Genomic DNA, 22,796 nt, shown 5'->3' on the forward strand with positions numbered 1-22,796 from the left:
TCGGCCGCCCATGTCTGGAGGTACACAATTTCGCAACTTAGTGGATACGATGTGGATGTATTCAAAGTCTACTGATTCACCCATAAAATTTAAATTTTATAACAATATTCTCAGTGAATACTATTATGGAGAACTATTTTTTTTAATTTCATCGCTAATTTTTTTTGTTGTTTTTGTTTACCAGGTCTCGGTAATCGTCTGGCACGAAAAATGAAGTTTCTACAAGTGTTTCCCCAGCATTTTTTTTTTGAGAAAGGGGTCCTCCAGGAGCGTTATTGAGGGTGTAATTCCTACGTTTGTTATATACATATATAGATATAGATAGATATAAATATAGAAATACTGCGTATATATATAAAGATAAGTAGGAGCGGGTCTTTAAAATTAGTTCGGAAAGATAATATGAAAATCTGGCATAATTTGCAAGAATCTATCTAGTCTAATATATATAAAATAAATAGTTTGTTTGTGTTTGTCTGTTTGTATGCGGCCTGGGGACCAGACGAGTGGACCGAGAGTTACCAAATTTTAGTCAGGGGTACCCTGGCCCAGGCCCCACATCAAGACGAATCTTTTTTTTTTTTTTAATTCGGACCAGGAGGTCTCAGGGGGCGCTTACAGGGACATGTAAAAGTGGTAGAAAATGGCCGATATTACTGTCGAATTCGTAGTTTTCGCGGTCGCTGAAAACTGTGATCACATTAACTTACAAATTCACCCTATTCGGGCCGGGGGTCACCGGGGGGATCGGATACCGAGACAAGTAAAAATAATCCAAAATGACCGATATTAGTGTCAAATCCATAGTTTTCGCAGTCGCTGAAATCAATGGTGACAATTCCATTAGCGATGATATGCAAATTCAGCTATAATTGTATGCGGACCGGGAAAAATCTTTAAGTTTCTACGTCCCACGGTTATGCCGGTTAGGCTAAAGGAGACGGTGATGATGAGAGATGAGTGAAAGGGTGGAATGAAGAAAGTGGGAGGAAACGGGACAACCCCGAGAAAACCCACGCACACGGTGTTTGTACACCACAAAGTTCACTTGGCAGGGGCTGGAATCGAACCCTGGACCCCAAACACCAGAGGTGAACGCTCTACCACTGAGCCACCGCGGCCCCCAATGAGGTTGGAAGCTGGTCAGTCATGGCGGAAGGTGGCACATGCCATAGAAGTGGCACAAAGTGTGATTTCCCGATTGTAGAATCGATTTCAAACAACTGGAAGTGTTCGAAGAAGACAAGAACAGGGCCGTCCACTAGCAACTAAAGACAGAGACAATCGTTATCTGCCGCGAACCTTCCGAACAACAACAGGACGCATAATATCTACTCAAACGGTCCGCAATCGCCTTCGAGAAGGTAGTCTCTACGCACGTAGGCCTATGGTGTGTGTCCCATTGGGTGATATCAATAAAACGGAGAAGTTACTCATTACGCCCAATTTTGAAGTAGTTACTCGCATTGGTATCAACAAAAAGAGAACTGAGCACTAGTCGTCTCGGCTGACCTCGGAGAAGCCCCGCCCTTTTCAAGTAACCACACCTCTATTCTCGAGCCGAGTAACTACTACGCGTTTGATATCAATAAAAATCAAAGACTCCTCTGTGATGCTAGTAACTTCTCCAAATTTGTGGAGCAAGCTAAATAGGTGACTCCGTGCGAAATATGGCAGATTATATGATTGTTTTACTACGTAGAAAAACTTATAAACTGCATAGAAATGTTGAAAATGGAGATTACAAAAAGCATTATAAGTTTATGAAAGAAAATGTAGTGATTAGCACAACATTTTTAAAGGAGAATCAACCGAAATTCGGGGTGGTGGACTACGTAATGATGAAAAGATGCGGGTTATTTTCAAGGGCGCCGATCCTGTGGGGGCCCGGGCCCCCCAAAGCTCATGTGGGCCCCCTATTGTATTTATGAATATACAATATTTGGCATAATTAGAGTGCAATTTGTCTTAAAATCCTGATATATGTACCTTCTGCATCTGAATGCCCCCCCCCCCCAAATTTACAGAGAAATCGGTGCCCTTGGTTTTCTTGCGTTACGTGAGTGATCCGGGATTCCAGGTCGGAATGTCAGGGGATTCTGGTGTGGCTCAAAGTACTGTCTATGACTACCTGAAAATGGATTGTTTCCGGAAGTGTGCGTAATATACAAACAGCAAAGGCAGAGTGGCAAGAACAATATACATTTCCGGGTGCTATCGGAGCACTTGACTATACATAGTGGCATTAAAGAAACCTAGCATTTTGGAGAGTAATACGTTAATAGGAAGAGCTATTTCGTGGCTAAGCGGTTAGCATACATGCCTTTGGCATAGGAGACCCGCGTTCGATTCCCGGCAGGAGCTCATGTGCTTTGGGTTCCACGTTAATCAGTGGGTTCTGTCTCATATAGGCACGCTACTGAAAAGGACGTTAAACTAATAATCAACTCAACTCAACGTTGATAGAAAGGGTGTATACATGAGAATGTATTTTGTTTATGTCAAGGCGAAAGGGGACACGTATGGTGTGGAAAACGCAATCAGATGGACGTGATTTATGACGTGGGTGGCTGGACTTTTTTAAAAAGAAAACAAAGGAGCCAAGTGTCTGATTTCGTTCTTAAAGCCAAACAATCTACAAAGACCTTGGACAACACGTGATATGCGCTTGTCGTGTTAATCTTGATATTGCTGGATTCCAATCAACATCCATCAGCTCAAATAGGTTCAGTCCCATGGTTTCAGTATTATTTTCTTCTTTCCCGTTTTTTTCTTCTTCTTTTTTTATTTTTGTTTTATTCTCGCTCGAATATTAATGATTCTCTTTTAAATTTGTATCTCAGCGTAGATGTATTTGATATTTCGTTGCATTTCACTGTAATTACCTTCAAAGCTTCGGCTTTCCTTCGTTTACTTTCTGGTAGCTGTGATTTTGAAAGTACCACTGGAAATTCTTTTATAATATCCACAAATGCACTTTGATTGAAACTGTAGTAGCTACTTGTCCCTTCCATGGCTTTTAAGATACTACGCCATAGGTTAAAAACAACGAAATGACTGCGCGATGAATGGGTAATGAGTAATCACTTCTTTTATTGATATGACTCAGTGCTACGTGCAGAGGAAGCGCGAGTAAACGTTCATAAATCTGGAGCAGACTAGACCTGAGTAGTGGCTTGTTTTATTGATACGAAATTGAGGGAGGAGATTACTCCAGGTGTAGTTACTCCGATTCTCGAGCAGGACTTCTCAGGAGTAGTTACTTATTTTTATTGATATCACCCATTAACTGTACGACACCGTATTGATCGAAGAGCGTAGGCGGAGGAACATCGTGGGTGGGGACGCAATAAATGGGGCAATGTTTTGTTCTCTGACGAGTCTCTATTGAGTGTAGAGCCTAATAATCGACGTGTTTTCATCTGGAGAGAGTGTGGAACACGACACAATTCCATGTTTGTGCGAGAAAGATCCCAGTATCATAGTGGTGGACTGATGGTGTAGGCAGGAATCAGCATTGGTGAGCGTACTGAGCTCCACATCATCCGAAATGGCTCTTTGACGGCTCTCAGATATAGGGATGAGATCATGAAAACTCTTGTTCTTCCTTATGCTGGTGCCATTGGTGATTCGTTCCTTTTTATGGATGACAATACTTGTCCTCACAGAACTCGGTTAGTGGATGAGATGCTGATGGTATCGCTCGGATGAAGTGGCTAGCATGCTCTCCGGAACTCGTTCCAGTTGAGCATGTCTGGGATATGCTTGGCAGACGAATTGCCACTAGGCCAGTAAATCCAACAACCATTCCAGAGCTGGAAGTCGTTGTTCTGGATGAGTGGCACAACATCCCCCAAGAACTCATCGATAATCTGATTGAATCTATGCCACGCAGGTACGAGGCTCTGTTGGCTATTCGAAGCGATCATATGACATATTAAGGAACAATCAGTGTTGTTGATTTGCCTGTTTATGGGCAGTTCGAGAGATGCACATATAACCGTCTTGTGTCATGAGCCATGTGAACAAGGTTTTCCCTTCCCCAACACCAGTATGTGCCCCATTTTTCTAGTGTATCTTAGTGTATGAATAAGCTTGTGTTTGACTCATATATATCATACAAGAAGGAATGCTTTATCTTAAGGTCTTGTGTGATATTTCAGCTGAACCCCTAATTTTTTTGAGCATTATATACAATGTATATATATATATATAATGGCGGATCCAGGATATGATCAAGGGAGGGGCTAAACCATAGTTTGCAGTTTTATCCAGTGTAAAGCAGGATTGAAGCCCATTTTATGCAGTGTATACTTGAGTGTGAAGGGGGGCTATAGCCCCCTTGGATCCGCCTCTGTATATATATATATATATATATATATATATATATATATATATATACATGATCGAAAATGGCCTCGAGTCCATACTCGCTAAGATGAGCAGAAGATGCCGTTTAAATCCACAAATTCAGCCCCATTAGTACTCTAAGGAGGATGGTGACATGTAAAGATAATTGAAAATTATCGATATTAATGCCAAATTCATAGTTTTGGGGCTCCACAAGTTTATTAGTGACAGTTTTGGTGCCCTTTGTGTCCAAAATGAAACGTATTCTCCTCGTGCGAAGAACGGATATTCTGCTAGTCTGTAATAATAACTAACGGAAGTTTCACTTAATATATTTCCCGCTGCTCAAATTTACTCACTTGTGCGGTATATGTGTGTAAAGTAGAATTAAAACCTGTTGCTTTAAGTATTTTTCCATTAGCGAAATACATTGTATATACAGTAAGACGTCGATAATCCTAACGTCAAAAATCCGAATGCGGTCCCTAGAAGCTTTTTACATTTTGTCTTAACGCTAGCGATAAACAAACAATAGCGTGTCCATCGACGTTATGTGAAGTCAGTGTTTTTACAAAAGTTCATTTATATGTAATTGTTTGTCATGTATTTTTATTTTTATTTTTTCTTAGGCCTATAAGTTTTAAGTGTGACTTACAAGAACAGTGTTATTTAGAGTACAAGCAAGTTCTTCAGAAACATTAAATGTAAGTAGCCTTACGTACGGTATTGTAATTACTGTATGTACTGAATAACCACTGTATCGATAGAAGAACATACCGTACAGTATGTAAGCCTAAATGGCATTTTCTTGGTCATTTTCGAAAATCCGAACAATTTGAAAATCCGAACACCTGTGGTCCCAGTTAGTTCGGATTTTCGACTTCCCACTGTATATGTTGCAGACATGTTACAGCAAGTAAGATTACTAGCATCAGGCTAACAAATAGTTTTTAAACTACATTTTCCTGTTTTTGCCAATATTTCCGAACAAACTATTTTTTCTAATGGTTTCAAAATTTCCGGAATTTTACATAGAACAATCAAGATATCTCTATGAAATATATGTTTGATTTAACATATTAACTAAAATGATTCTGTGATTAAATGATGATTCTGATAATACCCAAATTTTCCGTTTTTTCCCCAGCTCGGAAAAACAGTAAAAACACTGTTTTTTTAACCCAAAATTCCCGTTTTTTTTCACAGGCCTTCACAACACTAGTCTGAACACACACTCCTAACGATGGCGAATGTTAACACCACGACATCGGCAACTATAACTAAAATGAACACGTGACCATCGCCACTAGACCTTGGCACAATGGCAGAGCGTTGCATTGTCTGATGAATCCCGATATCTTCTTCATCATGACGATGTGAGGGTGCGAATCCGTAGTGTTCATAGGGAACAGCTCCTTGACATCTGTACTGCGGGACGGAGACAAACTGGCTGCGGCTTAATTATTATCTGGGGAACATTCAGGTGAGCATCTATGTGTCTAGTGGAGCTTGAGCAAGGCACCATGACGGCCGAGGTATCGCAATCTGCTTGCAGACTACGTACACCCCTTCATGACGGCCATGTTTCCCATCGGTAGTGGCATTTTTCGACAAGATAATGCACCATGTCGCAAGGCCAGGAGTGTGATGGAGTGGTTCGAGGAACACAGGAGCGAGTTCCAAGTTATATGCTGGCCCCCAAACTCTCCGGATCTGAACCCAATCGATCACATCTGGGATGTGATTGAACGTGACGTGAGGGTGCATCACCCTCTCACCGGAATTTACGGGAATTAGATGACCTGTGTGTGCATATGTGGTGCCAACTCTCTCCAGCGACCCACCGAGGAACATTGCGACCATGCCAAGACGCGCTGCCGTTGTTATTCATGCCAAAAGGTGGATATACTGACAATTAGGTAGGTAGACATAACGGTCTGGCTGATGTGTGTGTATATTTTAACTCGTATATTTTGTCTCGACACGAATTTCGAGACGTCTCGACTCGAATTCGAGTCGAGTCGAGACAGAGACTGTCGAGTCGAGACACGAGTCGAGACAGGAACATATTTTCGAGTCGAGACACGAGTCGAGACAACATTTTCTCGAGTCGAGTCGAGACAGGCTTAAATCTTGGCTTCTTTTGACTAGATTGATGACTAATAAAGAAAGCAATTCTTTGCTCAGTGCCATCAGATTTTTCTCAAAATTATCGCGATTCTGAATAATCCAATTAATAAATTATGACTTTAAAGAACTTTACGAATGGACAATGCTTTGGATTTACTGGTTGAAACAAGGTCAAATCGAGCAATCGCTCAAATAGTCCAATATCGGAATTGTCCAACACTATTAAATTTCTCTCTTTATAATTTTCTTTCTTTTTTAAGAAAAAAGAAATATTTCAGAAAGAACTAAATGAGAAAACAGACGTAAAATATACTTTGAATTAACTCTCAGAGTACCAAAACTAACGCAATATGAGGGATTTGTATTCACATTATGTTCACTGCCCTCTTTGGCCACCAAAATCCCTCTTCGGCTCTGTAACTTTCTTGCTCCAAAAATATCACTTTTTTCTTTCTAAATTCTTCTCGAATCACTAGCAACTTATTCCAACTTGTGAAATATAATATAACACTTAATTCAAAAAGAATGATGAACAGTATTAACTTCACTGGCACGGACCACCGAGTTACCCAACTAATTCTATTAAACCACATATCCTACCTGTGAAAGCAATCAAAGAAGAGAACGCGTAACGGAAACAACCACCACATCTCCAAACCAAAAGACTATACAACGTAACAGAGTCACGCTGGCAGGAAAAATTCGGCGAGTTAAGCCTCGCCCCCAAAGGTTCGCGCGTGTAACTCGTTTTTCTCCAGTTGTCAATAATTACAGTATTTTTCCGTCTATTCCTCCACACATTTTCCTTTCAATTTTTTAAAAGAGCATTTTAACAACAATTTATTTTCAGAATGAACTTTTAATTCCTTTACAATTTACATACATTATATTAATAATATAAATATGTATATTTATTTTTTGTACGCATCCATTCTTTGTTTTCGTACCAACTCGAAGGGATGGTATGCTACACTACGTGTTATAAAACAGTAAATAGCAACCGACAACGCATCTGTTAGAGTCATATTAGTATCGTTGCTTATTATTGTTATACCTGTAAAACTTGTTTAGGGTGAGTGCTGCTTTAAACACTTTAGCAGCCTAACGACATATAATTTTTTCCACATATATGACATCCCATTAAAACCAATCATTGTCAAAATGTACGCGAATGTATACTTTTATAGAATCTATAATTCCATGTAAAAGATTATATAAACAAAACCATATTTATAAAATATAGAACCATAAACAAATACTGAATACATCATAGGAAAAACTATATAATCTGAATCTAAACAATCCACATAATACACTATTCTTTTTTCTTCTTTTAAACATCATTACACTTTTGCTATGTGCAGGTATTTATTACGGCACTTACATCCCAACATCTTCCCCGGGTCTCCGCAAACATTTAACTCCTAATTTTTTTTCGGGTCTTTGTAAATAGTCCTTCTGTACTTCTTGTTCAACCGTTGTGATGGGCAAAATACTCACTGACATAGCTTTCCTGTTCTGAAGCACCTCGACATCCTAATGCTTCTGAGCACTAAGCTCCTTTTGAGCACTAAGCTCCTTTTGAGCACACAGCTCCTCCTGAGCACCAAGCTCACTTTAATCTGAGCGCACACAGCTCCTACTGAGCACTCAGCCCTTCTAAAAGCTCTTTCTGAGCCTCAATTGAGCACACCGCTCTTCTAAAAGCTCACCCTGAGCCACAACAAAGCACACAGATCCTACTGAGCACTTAGCTCCTTTAAAAGCTCATCCTGAGACTAACCGAGCACACAGCTCCTCTAAAAGCTCACCCTGAGCCACAACAAGGCACACAGTTCCTACTGAGCACTTAGCTCCTTTAAAAGCTCCTCCAGAGCACCAACTGAGCACACAGCTCCTCTGAAAGCTCCTGCTGAGCTTCCACTGAGCACACAGCTCACTTTAATATGAGCACAAAGCTCCAAACGAGCACACAGCTCCGACATCTGCATAGGATGTACGATTCTTCAGATATCACCTTTGGCTATATTCAGTCGAACTAAACTTTACTTATGCACCTATCCTCGCATGATCTTATCTGGGAGTCGTCGATCTTATCCTACCGACTGCGCCATTTGTTACATGTACAAAATTTCTTATACCCTCTGCAGTTGATAATTCAACAAGAACTTTGGATACAACGTTAGGCTTACTAAATAGGCCTAACTACATATAAACACTCTCTTGCCTAAATTATAAGTCAATTCCGCAAATAAATCATTAACCAAAATGTACCACTGGACACGTACTTTAATACCAAACATGATTTTCCCTGAAAATGACATCAATATAAACGCATATATATAATTTAGTAATACAAACGGATACTTAACCCATTAGTGCCCCTTGGCAACTAAATTGGCCACGGGAATATTTAGTCATTGCGCTGAAAGTCATGATCTGGTACCACTGATTTTTACTTAGAAGCTCGCTGGGAATTTGTTTCGTCACGATCTGGTGCCCTTTGCTTCGTTTGTTTATTACGTCCGCCGCTAGGAGGATTAATTCGATGTAATGTGAATTGTGTAGCAGGACGACAGCAGATTGAAGTGTAAAATGTAAGTATGAAACCTACTGTATGTAGGGCAAAGGAATAATTTTTCGTGTTTATGGTAATTGAATGTTTACTTTATTATACAGTACACTTTCCGGAAATTTTCGTTCAATCTGTTCTATTAGAGGAACATGTAAATAATTGTGGCAACTTTAGTTGCCAAGGGGGAGCTGCGAAGTCAAAATCGGGAACGTTATATTTATTTTCGTATTTCTGTCTACATAAAGCGTTATAAGAAGATAGAACTTTTCACAGCAGATTGGACTGACTGTCAATACTCTTTGTGTATAGTTCGCTGCTTGCAGTTCATTTGTAACTGGAACTGTCTGAGGTCGGAACGGGTTTTGTATACTATTTCACTGTCATTTTATTCAAGGAAGTACAAGGAAATAAATCCGATTTTCCACTTGATGTAAGCATATTTCACTATTATAAACCAAACAAACCTACCTTTCACTAACCTAAGGTCAGAAATCGCAAGTGACCTTTGCTTTCTACAGGAAATATCACAGAAAAATTAGTATCGAAAGTTTTCGTTACTAACAATAGCAATTTTTTATACACTGTGACATATTCGATCCTGATTCATTATGAATCGTTGTATTGAATTGCAAGAAGCCGGCTATACTCAATCCGTCGCTTCCTTTGGTATTGATTACGCTACGTGATATTTGTAACTGATAAGTAGATTAGGAGAATATAGGTTAGGTTAGGTTCCAAACCAAATGCTAACGTAAGGGATGTTACTGAGGAACAAGTTTACTTTATTGGGTACCTAAAAAGATTTAAAAATATTGCTGGACCATGAACCATGTACATGGTTTTTCTGCTACACTGTGTGTTCTGCAAATTGCTTCGAAACATAATGTGTTGCTGGTGGTTTGTTGGAACGAATATTCTCTTTCCTGATATTTTTGCTGGACCAGCAACGGATTGTGATAATGTTTCAAAACACACGCACGGTATTTTTGGAAATAAATGTTGAATTTATGTTGGTCCATCAAAATCTCACTTTTTTATCTTAGGTACAAATACTTCCGACGAAAATGCCACCAAACTGCACACAGATTCTTCTTGGTGCAGTTTATGCCATCGTATTTGGGCTTTTTCGATTCAAAAATTTCCCCTTGCTTATAAACGCAGCTTGCAATCCTGGGATCCTCTATCGCATTCGAAATATAGTGACTGAAACATGAAGCGACCCAAGCGGCTAACCTAACCTAAACTAGCATCAAATACATAATATGTAGCATGGGAGTACTGTTCTCATTGGAATTTTTAAATATACTTTTGTAGGTTTCCTGGAAGACCACGTGAAAGATCCCTGAACCTTCATGAAATACTTGAAGCGCTGGAAGAAGATGATGGCCCCATTCCAGACAGCATAGCTGTATGTCCTCCAGATGAGCAACACGTAGGAGACAGCGACCAAGATTCCGATTTATCTGATGATAATGCTGATGGTAATTTCGATCGTCTTCCTGCTCGTCTCCTTCGATCTGAAGTACTTATGCGTTACTCAGATGAAGACGAATCACAACTCTGTGAAGATCCTGGACCTAGTACTTCTACATCTGCCAAGATATCAAAACGCAAACGAGTGCAGCAGAAGTGTAAGCAGTTAATTTGGAAACCCAATTCCTCCAGTGCAAAATTCAAAATTGGTGAACCTCACGTAACTTACCACCCTAATGCCGAAGACTATTTACGTGAAAGTGTAAAATCTCCCTTTGAGGCGTTTAAAGTGTTCTTCAACGATAGCGTTATAGAGCATATTGTTCAGGAGACCAATCGTTATGCTGCGCAGCATCATGTACATAATTTCAATGCACAGTCTAGTGAGTTACATGTAGTGTTAGGAGTTATGTTATTGTCAGGTTATCATTCGCTCCCTTCAAGAAGGCTTTATTGGAAAAATGAACCAGATGTGCACGTTTCCATTGTGTCGGATGCTATACGCAGAAACCGGTTTGACGAACTCCTGAAGTACTTACATTTGGCTGATAGTGACAAAATAGACGATGATAGATTGTATAAAGTTCGACCTTTGTTTGACATGCTGAATTATTCATTCAAAGTAGTGGAGCCAGGTATTTCCGTCAGTATTGATGAGAGCATGATTCCATATTATGGAAAACATGGATGTAAACAATTTGTTAGAGGGAAACCAATACGTTTTGGTTTCAAGCTTTGGGTAGCGGCAGATCCTTCAGGATACATTTTTCATGCTGAACCTTATGCTGGAAAATCCACAAGAATCCGAGAAACAGGTTTTGGACTTGGAGAAGATGTTGTGCTTGGATTAGTAGATCATGCTAACTTTCAACCTGGTACAAAACTCTATTTCGACAACTTCTTCACCTCAGTCCCATTACTCCAGGAACTTAGTTCAAGAGGTTTAGGTGGAACTGGAACTTTACGGGAAAACAGGTGTTCCCGAAACATGAGTTTACCAGAAAGAAAGGTGATGAAAAAGAAACAACGTTTTGAGGTCGCTACAAGCTCATCAGGTGATCTTTTTTGTGTGCGTTGGAACGACAACAACGTTGTTACGGTTCTGACAAACTGTGATTCCATCGAACCTAGAAAGACATCAACACGATACTCGCGTGTCGAAAAGAAAAACATCAGTGTTCAGATACCAGGATCTATTGCCCAATATAATTCAAATATGGGAGGAGTGGATTTGTCAGATCAGTTCCTGTCAAACTATCGCTGTATAATTCGTACAAAGAAATGGTGGTGGCCATTTTTTGCTTGGGCTGTTGAGGTATCATGTGTTCAAGGTTGGTTACTTTACAGAAAGTTTGGCCACGACATACCACTGCTAGATTTTCAACGTCAATGTGCAGTGTTCATATTGAAATCATTTGGCACACCACCAGCACGCCCAGGTGTTCGCCCTGCTTTTGAATTTTCCCCCACCCTAGATGACATAAGATTGGATAGAATTGATTACAAGATAAAAGCAGGAACATCTAAATACAGGCGCTGTAGAGTGTGTGGCCATCGCACCAAGTACATATGTATAAAGTGTGACTCGCCTTTGCATCCGGATGAATGCTTCAATGTTTTCCACGAAAACTAGTGAACTAAAACATAGCCCTGTATCATGAACATTGAACAATGAAACCTACAAATTAAAATACAAATTAGTTTTTACATGACATGTAATAATTGTGTTACCAGAATGTTTCTTTCTAAGTAATTGTAACATTACAGAAAAATGTTCCCATTTTTGACTACGTATGTGCCCGTTGGCAACTTAAGTTGCCAGCTCAGAAAACAAAGAAAAAATAAAAAAAAAAATCAAAATTACTGTAATATCCTTTTTTAGAGTACAAATAAGATTAGGTTAACGAAATAAAACTTTTTAAAATAGCACTGTGGAATTATGGGCACTAATGGGTTAATATACTCCTCTGAAAGATATATAAACGAACATAAAAAAGCACAGTGAATACAGTTGTTTCTTCTTTTAATATGTTTACATATTGTCATTACTAACGCACTTAACACATCTTGCCATCTCTCAACAATTATTACGAATTAGCGGCTGCTCAGACCGAAAGGCTGAGATGTTTTCTCTTATTTAATAATATAGTCTGTAGTTTAACACCCAGCACACAGGTAGCTATATCTTTCGGAATAACTAATTATTAATTTAATTAGTAGGATTTACAAAAAGAACGTTTCCATTTGTTACACAGTTACTTGCATTTTTACACTTTTATTCACTTTATCTAATCATGGTAATTATTACCCCGTTACACGAAGAACAGCTTATGTATCTGTATGTCATTCAGTATTTGTGGTATAAGAAACTAGTGTGTTTCAAACACACGCAAAACTATTCAAAATATTAGTTACTTATTGATGACTTCTGTCTTACTAAAGATGAACTGTAATGAACATTACGAGTCAGTGGGTAATGATTCATGTAAAGTTATTTTGAATGAATTGGGCTTATGCAATTATAGTAATGCTTTTTTAAATACTATGAGATCTACACTGTAATTCAGATACACCGCATCATGAAGCATTTTAATGAAGTCAAAGCACTGATAGGTTTCAATGATACTCAAAACATTTGCCAAAATATACTAGTATTTACACTTAGAATGTATGTCACTTGAGGTCTTCTAATCAGTTTTAGAATAGTGATAAAACTTTTAATCATAATAATTACTAACAAGAATTTCTATGAAGCACTCACGTTGTGAACCATTTAAACTTAATATACTTTTTGTCTTGAAAATTGCAGATATGTTTTAGTTCTTCTTTTTACTTTAGGAAGACTTTATTCGATTCGTAGGAGTTCAATATTGAGAAATAAGTGTCAACGTTATTTTGTAAAATATTTTAAGCAAAGAAAGAGAAGTAACTTTTCCTACTATTTGGAAGAATTATCATACACATTGATTCATCAATATATATTTCATCTTGGTTTCAATTATGTTTGGCTAAGTTAACCTACATTAATAGCAGAAATACAAATTATGTCATTGAGAACATTTCTGCATTATTTTTCATATGTTCTAATGCATTTGTACTGCATGAACTGCCCTTATTAGTGTCTGATGTATATTAAAATTACATATAGATCATTAATATAAGGGTAAAATTTCGATTTTAGTCTAGGCTTTACAGGTCATAAAGACTAGTACCATACCTACTTGTAATTTAATTGTTTGTCTATAATTGTAATAAAAATATATCAAATGTACTCTGGCTTAGCCTTTCTTACATCGTTTGCTAACAAATTGCTGTAACCAATTATATTTTGTTTCCTTCGTCTTGCGGCACTGCTCCTGTGTAGCCAAGTAAGAATCCAGAATACCATGACCGTAGAATCTTGCTAGGCCAAGTTCCTCTTCCTGTAAGATAAGTATATTTTCTCGTTATGTACGAAAGTACATTATGGAAATTAACATCAGGTCACCGTCGAAGTACTTATCTTAAGCTTATATTTCTAGACGAAGTCTCAATAGGGATTCCACACTCTTACTACACGCCTTAATTGCTATTAAGTAGCTAGAGATGAGCACCAGAATTGCAGATGTCGCGGAAGCTAGAAACGTTGATGATAACCCTGGGAAGGGTCGATTATGAAATCTCGCCGTAAATGTGACCTCACAATTTGTGCTTCGAAACTTATATTGACAACTTGTTATTATGTTCCCTGCCTGAGATAGTATATACAGTATATGATACACTACCCGCTGCACGTTGTGGGATGGACAGATTATTTCTGCTATCTACAACGCAACTTATATTGTAAGTGTAATGACAACCGTGTTCTTAATGAGAGATTTAAAATTTTAGATCAGTTTAAATAGCAATTCTGGTTAATTTTCTTCTTGTTAATTTTTACAGTTATTCAGGACTGAGAAACAAAATGATGATTAATAGGAAAAATGGTTGACCTCAGTAATTTATTTTTATAGAGCAGGTTATAAGTAACAAAAGAGGTTGTAAATTCCGATATTACAGCTTAGCATACCATCCCCTGTCATACATCTCTGCGAAAGTACAGAAAAGAAGCCTCAAGTAACATTTTTCACATACTTTCAAATATCACCGAAACATACAAGATAGAACAAAGTTGTAACTTGCAAAGCAACAGCAACTGGACGCAAGTAGGAATAACAACATCAATTGTTTTTCTGGTCTTTAATGTCACTCTGGGAGTGGCAGGAAGTTGAACATTTCTATTTTCTGAATACGTGAGTAAACTATATAATTTTATCATACACGTGTAATTGCCGGAAGTGATGCGAGCAGAGAACAAACTCGAAGTGATGCGAAGCAATTTGGTCGTCTTAAAATTATAAAAGCCTAAGTCACCATGCATTCTAGTGACTTTTATGACTTTGCACGTACCGTTGTTTTTGTAATTACAAAACAGAAAGTACTCTTTTAAAACTAGTAAGCCAAAGTCGTCATTCCTTTTAGGGAATTCCATGCCTTCATGTTTTCCTGTGGTTCCTTTAAAATTTGTAAATCTTGACTAATTCATCTGAATATCATTTTATTTGTTGCTCGCATGTGAGTCACTGCAAGTAACAGGGAAGAAAATGCTGGCATAGTGACTGCGAGATATTCCCAACAATAAGAAATATATAGTTTCCGCTATACCGATCTGTCCCATCCAGTCGGTCAATCACGATCCCGTCTCACTTTCCAACGCAAGGTTTTAACAGCAGTAACGGTGGTCTTTCCAGAGATAGAAGAGTGGGAATTTCCAGAGCTGTCCCTGATAGTGGCTTCCTGATATAGGAAAAATAAAAAGGAGGACACCATGATAGTACTGGCCATATCGGTGACCGAGTAACCCACTGTCTAAGAAATAAAACACTGTGTAAGAGATATTTGCTAGCCGGGATCGGTCGGATGCAGGTTTGGCCCGAATGGATTATATTGTAAATGGTACTTTATTTCCCGTTAACTAATGGCTGGATCTGTAGAGAATACGGTGGGTAAGTACCCTATCACCTAGAATTTGAATATCACTGTATGTGTTAGCCACTCTTGCTTAATTACAGGTTTGGGATCAACTACACAGGCTATAATTCACAAGCATTGCAGCCGGGGGTTATGCGTTTGGTTCATCTCGGTTTGTTTAAGGAGTTCCGCTTACCAAAATCACCTTTTATATTTACTCTGTCCGTCCATCCATCCAGGAGACAAGAAACATCAAGAAATAATTGATGATCCATCGACACAAATCTGTGAGAGATTAAAGTCTCAAAACCTAACAATCGAGTTCATTTCCAAATACTTAAATTTGGAAGTGCTAGAAATTCACTACTTCTTTCGGTTTCAATATGAATTTATATAGAACAAAAAAGTGACCGATAGGAAGAAGCAGCTTTTTAAATTGGTTACCCTTTTTAAGAATTGATTACATTTTTAACTAACTACTCAAATTGAAAATAGAAGAAATCAATCACTTCTGGTTTTAATGTTCATCAACCTAGAATATAGACTGTCATTGAAAGCGAGAACACTTTTTTTCTTTAATTCAATAAGAATGTATTACATCTCTACTCTAACCGCTTTTCTCTCAGAACCGAAACTGGCAGAAATCAGCCACTTCTCAATTTAGCGTTCATGGTTAGGAAAAAAGCAGAAGCAAATAGCGAGGAGCGGTTTTCTTCAGTTAATTAAGTGTCACAAGAATGCAGAAATTTTATCGTCACTCTCTTTAAAAATAAACAGAAATGGCATAAATAAACTACTTACAGCTTTAACGGTTTTCGCTATAGTTTAAAAATAGTAATAGAAATTTAAAAAAAATTTATCTGTGAGTAGATAATCAACCTCACTACGAGCGCATTTCCCCCTCCACCCCCTGACTACCAAAAAATTATGAACCCACCACTAATTATTACACTTTAACACAGAAGGATAGCGCAAAGTGAGATTGAATATGCTTTTATGACATTTAAAATCATAAAAACTTACATCTAAAAACTTACATCTAAAACTACAACTAAATTATTCTAAGCATTTACAAATATAATCATATCCATAATCTTCACATCTACTACATCTTCCAAAGCTACAGAAGTCACTTGTACATTCTTTTTTAGTTTGCGTTGCAATTGATTTACATGTTGTGCAACAATATCGAAAGTAGTTTAATTTTATTATGTTTTGCTTAGGCATTTATTATATAAATGAATTGTATATATATATTTCATTTTTCTTCTAACTTATAATGACCCCATGGTAGGGTATTGATCCCATCCTTTAAAACACATCTCTTATCATCCACACAACTTAAAGCTAACTTATTTACTTCTATACTGTACAAATCGTGCTTATAACTTCTAATCAAATTCATCTTCTTATAATATTCTCTTTGGCTAATCAAACAGTCCTTATATTCATTAAATGTAAGTTCTTTATACACGACACTCTTCTTAACACCTTTAGCTTTCTTACAACACTTTTCTTTATCGAACTTACCTTTAAAGTCTTTACCTGTTAAATCTATTTAAGGTGCTTTTATACTGTACATCTTACTTCTTAAACCCCCAAACTCTTCTATGATTGTGCCTTTAATTTCATCCTTCATCTTACCAAGTATTTTCTTATTGATTTGTGGTATCTTATATTTGTTATCTTTAGGGTAATCACTCGTGTCGAAGTAATCAATATAATTTTTCATGTCCTCGTACACATCTTCTGTTTGGATATGGTATATATATATATCGGTATCTGTATAACATACTTCTATTTTGTCTTGATATTTTGGTTTCATCACATTATAATGGAAATCGTACATTAAATATTTTGACAAATCTAGAATTGACATACCGACATAAATCGGTTTGTTAAATTGCACTTTAACCTTGTTCATGTGAACTGCTACTAAATTTTCCGTAAAAACTGTAGTACTCTTATAATTCGGTTTCGCCACAAGCTTCTCGTACTTTTTCTCATCACTTACAAGTTTAATATTAACTCTCTTTCTAATATTCTCCATAGTCTTCCCAAATACTGAATTGTTCATGAGCTTATAAAAGTCTTTTTCAAAATCATTTGTTGCTTTCGTTCTCATTTGTGTGTTTAAATCAATATATTTCTTTAACCAATCTGATTGTTAGAACTCTATTACTCGATGTATCTTGTTAAGTTTTAATCCAAGTGAAAGACACTGTTTTAGGTTTCGATAGTGAATTACATATTTTTCTTTGTTATATAGGGTTGTTAATAGCTTCGATTGTTTTGAACCAGGCGGACATATATTTTGAGGAGCTAATGGATAGTCTTTGTGATAGTCATGTAATTCTTTAGGATATTCAAGATCAACTTCTAATATGTAACCAGTATCAGAATTATCAGTTATACTTGTAAAATCTATTTCTCTTATCTCATCTTCACTTAGCCATCTAAATCCCTTATATGGTAGATATTGGCTAATCGCCCACCCTTACAAGTTATTGGCATCTAGATACATTAAGTAAGAATCTTCTTTATTCTTATCGTAATCTTCCATATACTTATTATTTGCTTTAACATATCTTTTTGAGCACAGACTAATCCCACCTCTTATACCTTTCTCTACCATTAATACCATATCATAATCCCACAACAATTCTAATTTTATATTTGTCATCTTTAACATTGCATCCCAAGCTAAACCTGGTGCTGTCATATACCAAGCTGGATCAAGATCATAAGCTTTAAGACATGTTTCTCTAAAGTTCTCAAACACATCTGCTAACAATAATACATCTGTTTTTAAATATAAATCATGGTATTGTCCGAGATTCTTAATATCAAATGTTTCCCATACTTTCTTTGCATGTTCATAATCTTCATCACTTGTATGTGTGTTCATAAGCTTGTTGAAGAATGCTTCCTTTAACGGTAATTTTCTTTCTCTAAACCTATCCCAATTGTTAACATAATCATATGGGTAAACACCTTTTCTTATTACAAGTTGAAACTGTTCTTAATTAGGATAAAAGTGTTGGGTATGTATCATTTGCTCAGGTTTCAAGTTTGATGATAATTTGTCTAAACTAGAAGCCATAAATCTAAATGAATCTACAAATTTCAATTTAATAGTTCCAACCTTTTTACTGAATGATATGTATCTTTCTTCATTATTGGGTATTAGATCTATTTCTTCTTTATTACATCCAAGCTCTTTTATAAACAAGTGAGAGTAATATCCTGTCAAGTTATGTATGATCACTGGTACAAACTTTGGTACTTTGACTTTTAAATTGCAGTTATTACATAGAGGTGCTACAAAGTTTCCTGTTATATGATCGTGATGCTTAACTTTATGATTTTCTTTAGTATACTCCTGCTTACAGTAATAACAACATTTAGATTCATTGAACTCTTTTCTCTGACTTTTTGTTAATTGTAATTCGTTATTTTGTTTGTATATGTTCGATATGTGTTTGGCTTCTTTTCTTAACAGTCTTATAAATTTAGTAGCAGCGTTCTTACCTCTATACAAAACAGGATTAGTTTTACTTCCATCTCTCTTTACTACATAATAACAAAATCCAGATGGCTTATGTTGTTGATATTTTTTCGTATATGGCTCGTTATCCGGATAACATTCTTCACAACCCATAACTTTATGTAGCAAACATTCAAAATCAGCATAAATCACAAATGGCATTTTCATTGTGTATTGGTAGTTTTTAAATTCAACACATTTACCTTCTTCAGGCATTATTATTTTTACTGGATCATTTAACGAACAATCTTGCTCATGTTTATTTAAAGCGTCTTGTGAGTAAAAGTATAACAAACATCTATCACATAAATATTTTCGAGCTCTCCATTTAGTTAACTGTGCACATACTAGTCTGCTTAAATCCTTAATCCAACAATAGTGTGTTTCAACTTGGTCTTCATTTTGTTCTTTTATATATAATAAATTGACATGATTTTCTTTCTTGTTTTGTTTATGATGTAGTATATAGATTGAATAGTCTTTATCATATGCATAAACATTTATAGAAATATTAAGTAATTTTTCAGCTCTTGGAATATCACATAGTTTTACAGGATAATTGATGCCTTTTAATTTTTTTTCTAAGTCTATAACAACATGCTTATACTTCGGTGGTCGTTGTGGATCTTTTTCAACAGGATATAATGCAGGAGCGATTGAATATAAGAAACATTTTTCATCTTCGTTCTTTACATTTATGACTGCTTGTTTATTTTTAATTTTATCAGGTAATTCTATGTATGTTGATCCTCTATATGGTGTATATTTGGCGATTGCTAGTTGTAAAAAGTTAATGTTTATAAGAGCCCAGCCAGAACCTCTAGCTTGGAACTCATCCATTCTTGTTCTTAATCTTTGTTTCATCTTAGTTATTTCTTCTTTTAAATTACTTGATTGATATATTTCTTGGTTTTCAGTGTTAAAATAGAAGTTTTGAGTTTCTTTACCTTTCTTATATGTACAACTTATATAAAGATTAGCTTTCAATGAAGTATGTTTACTTAAGCTAATTTGTAATCTGTTTAATATAGCTTTAGATGTTGCAGTAATATATTGTTCAAGTGGATCTTGTGGTTTGTAATCTGTTGTAAATTCCCATGTTTCTAATCTTGATTTCATTGTCGTTTCTTTGAGTTTTACATCAATTGGTACAGATTCAACTTTGATTTTTGGTTCTTCAAATACTTCTTCTTTAAATGGGAATATATTTCTAATCTGTCAACTGCTTTGTTCATCATCATATTGTTTAAGAAGGTTTATTAGTTCTGCTTTTCTTAATCGGGAATATTTTTTGATTCCCTTTTCTTTACATTGTCGTCTTAACTCTATTACAGTAAATTTACTATAATTACTCATCTTATTTATTATATAGAAAATTCTACTACTCAATTTTTATCTTCGCCTGATTATTTCGGTTCATTTTTTGTACTACTTTTAGTTCCATATATCCTAATACAACGCTTAACATTGTACACTCCTGCCATTGTCTACATATTACGCGTTGTATTAGAACACAACTTTGATGAGAATACCCCATCAAAGTCACATATACACATATTAAAATTAAATCATTTTTGTAAACTTACTCATCATCATCATCATAATCATCACTGCCATATTTATATTCATCATCACTATTCAAATCAGATGTTTTTTGTTGCATTATTAATAATTCTTTTTCCTTTAACAGTATTTGCTTTTCTACTAGTGCTGTTATGAGTTTAAGATCATGATGAATTAGTTTAAGTCTATCATGTAATAAATCAAATTCTTTCTCCATATTTATTATATAAAAAACCAACAAAAAAATGAAATAAATTTAAAATCTAAGAATAAAAACAAACATGACTAGTGCTAAGGAAATATTATCTTACAAACCTATATTTGATTGTGTATGTAGATATTTAGATATTGGTGGTTATAATGATGAAGACAAAATAAATTTTAGCATCTCCATAGGTATGTTAGATTATTTGTTCAAGAAAGCCAATAAAGAAAAGAACTCATTTCTTATACAAAACATTCTCTATACAAACGTTATGAATTTGTCTGATGATATATTAGATTCACTGACTGATGAACAATGGTTATCTATAGGTTATGATGATTATGAGGAGGAATATAACTATAATCACATTACAGAAGATTTCATACGTAAATATCTGCAGGAAGTTAATTTGAGTGAAATATGTTTATGGAAAAAGTTATCGGAAGAGTTTATAAGAGAATTAGCTGATAAAGTTGATTGGGAGATTATTTCAGGAAGCCAAGACTTATCAGAAGACTTTATAAGAGAATTTGCAGATAGAGTTGATTGAGGTGAAGTATCGTATAATCAAAACCTATCCGAAGAATTTATTAGTGAGTTTATAGATAAAGTAGATTTTGATGCTATATCTTATAGAAACAAACTCTCTGAAGCCTTTATACGAGAACATGCAGATAAAGTTTCTTGGGGGCGCTTATCTGGAACTCAACAATTATCAGAAAACCTTATAAGAGATTACGCTGACAAAGTAGATTGGGAAATAATTTCATTGTTTCAAAATTTAACAGAAGGATTTATTGCAGAGTTCAAAGACAAAGTTCATTGGCATAACATTTCAATTTTTCAACACCTCTCTGTAGAGTTTATATATTTGTTTAGACATTATGTAGATTGGAGAGTTATAATAAGAAAATAGCGTAATAATCCTGATTTAGGTAGTATATTGAATTTAGCATTCGATGTTACAACAGATGGTTTGTTTAATGTTTAACTAATTACCTTTTATGACTATTATATCATAAAAGTTGTAACCTTAATTATCTAATATTAGCCTTAATTATCTTTTATGATCATTATATCATAAAAGTTGTAACTTTAATTATTTAATATTAACCTTAATTATCAGATAATAACCTATCATATAAACAATCAACTTCTTTAATCAATTCTTTTTCTGATAGGGGTGTCCAAAACTCATTACCCTTACCTTTACGAATATCTAGTTCTTGCTGCATTAGATTGAATAACTTAATACTGTTAGGATCTCTAAACTTTTCACATATTATTACATGATTCGGATATTTTTCTTCTGCTTCATTAAGAGGCTTATATAGACTTCTCTTCTGACAACGAATAGCATAATAAGGGTAGGATCATTAGGTTTGTTCTTCTTGTATATGATTAGACATTTATCTTTTGAATTATCGTTTTTATATGGTGCTGCCATTTCTTTTAAGCCCTCGTTTTGAATCTTTAATCTCTCCATTGTTTGTTCTATCTCTTCTACTCTTCTTTGCAACTCTTCTTGATCTTTTTGAATCTGTCTAAAATTAGAAACGAAATAGTCCTCGATAATATCATAGCATTTGTCATGGAAATCTTGTGATATCCATAAAGCAATAGCGAGAAATATTTTCTTATATACATATGTTTCTGAGATGATCGATGTTTTTTCTTTATCTCCTCCTGTTATTAGATATGTAGAAGAGCAGGTGCGTATTTCTTCTCCAGTGCTTTTTTCTATTGTATTAATCTTTTCATTATAATATTGTATTAATTGTTTTGATTCTTTATTTCTCAACCACTCTCTAAATCTCTTACCTCCATCATTACATAGTTTTGTTGCATTAAAGTATCCTGTACTCTTATCTATAATCAGTTTAAAATCACAAAAAATACCATACCAAAAATTGTCTTTAATCTGTTCATAGCAAATATCATTTAAACTATACGAATTATCCATA

The sequence above is a fragment of the Thermobia domestica genome, chromosome 1, assembly GCF_964235325.1.
Source record: "Thermobia domestica chromosome 1, izTheDome1.hap1.1, whole genome shotgun sequence".
In the NCBI taxonomy this organism is placed as follows: domain Eukaryota; kingdom Metazoa; phylum Arthropoda; class Insecta; order Zygentoma; family Lepismatidae; genus Thermobia; species Thermobia domestica.